General features: G+C 39.2%; 1 pseudogene; it reads left to right on the forward strand.

Annotated features, from left to right (window-relative positions):
• The first annotated feature begins 249 nt into the window (after positions 1 to 249).
• On the forward strand, positions 250 to 1,088 carry LOC109276524 (nucleophosmin-like; annotated as a pseudogene).
• The last annotated feature ends 251 nt before the right edge of the window (positions 1,089 to 1,339 follow it).

The raw sequence follows: 1,339 nt of genomic DNA on the forward strand, positions 1-1,339 counted from the left end.
TGCTGTCCCATCTGCCTGGCATTCTTTTCCCTCAAATAACCAGATGATTTTATTTCTCACCTCATTCTACCCTCTCCTCAAATATTATCATTTCAACAAAAATAATTATGTTTTATCCATATGACTAAGTTTTACTTAGCCATAGAAGAGACATTTGGAGCATGGAGTACTTGCTTTCCCTGGTGTGATTCCATTCTGGAGTTTATCTCCATCCGCCTTCTTTCCCTCCTATGCATGCATCACCATCCCATGGAAGATTTGATGGACATGGACATGAGCCTTTTGAGGTCCCAGATATATCTTTTTAGCTGTAACTAAAGTCTGGCAAAGATTACAGTTTTAAGGTGGATAATCATGAAAATGAGCACAAGTTATCTTTAAGAATAGTTCAGGGGTTGGTGTAAAGGATGAATTGCACATTGATGAAGCAAAGGCAACGGAAACTTCGAAAATGTCTGTACAGCCAAGGTTTCCCTTGGAGGCTTTGAAATAACACTACTGTGGTCTTATGACTGACATGTTGTTCAAGGCCTATGCACAGTGGTGGACAATATTTAGTGGCTGTGGGGGAAGACACAGAGTGAGAAGATGCAGAGGAAGAGGATGGGAAACTCCTTAGTATATCTGGAAAGTGTTCTAACCTTGGAAGTGGTAGCACATTTCCACAGGAAAAAACAAAACTTATTGCTGGTGAAAATGAGAAGGAAGATGAGGAGAAAGATGATGATGATGGTGATGATGATGATGGTGAACATGATAATGATGAGGAAGCTGAAGAAAGAGCTCCAGTAAAAAAATCTATATGAGATACTCCAGCCAAAAATGAAAGCCAGAATGAAAGAGACTCAAAACCATTAACACCAAAATCAAAAGGTCCCATGTCCTTCAAAAAAACAGGAAGAAGCTCCCCAAACACCCAAAGGACCTAGTTCTGTAAAGGACATTAAAGTAAGAATGCAAGTAAGTATAGAAAAGGGTGGTTCTCTTCCCAAAGTGGAAGCCAACTTCATCAATTATGTAAAGAATTGCCTCCGAATGACTGACCTGGAGGTTATTCAAGATCTCTGACATGGAGGAAATCTCTTTAAGAAAACAGTTTATTAAGCATCCGACTTTGGCTCAGGTCATGATCATACAATTAGTGAGTTCAAGCCCACATTGAGCTCTGTGCTCACAGCTCAGAGCCTGGAGCCTGCTTTGGATTCTGTGTCTCCCTGTCTCTGCCTCTCTCCCTTGCTCATGCTCAGTCTCTCAATCAAAAATAGATTTTAAAAAATATTTTTTAAGAAAATAGTTTAAACCGTTTGTTAAGATTTTCCTTTTTTTTCATATCTATAAT

The sequence above is a fragment of the Panthera pardus genome, unplaced genomic scaffold (genome assembly GCF_024362965.1).
Source record: "Panthera pardus isolate Hobbes unplaced genomic scaffold, ASM2436296v1 HiC_scaffold_15, whole genome shotgun sequence".
Taxonomy (NCBI): domain Eukaryota; kingdom Metazoa; phylum Chordata; class Mammalia; order Carnivora; family Felidae; genus Panthera; species Panthera pardus.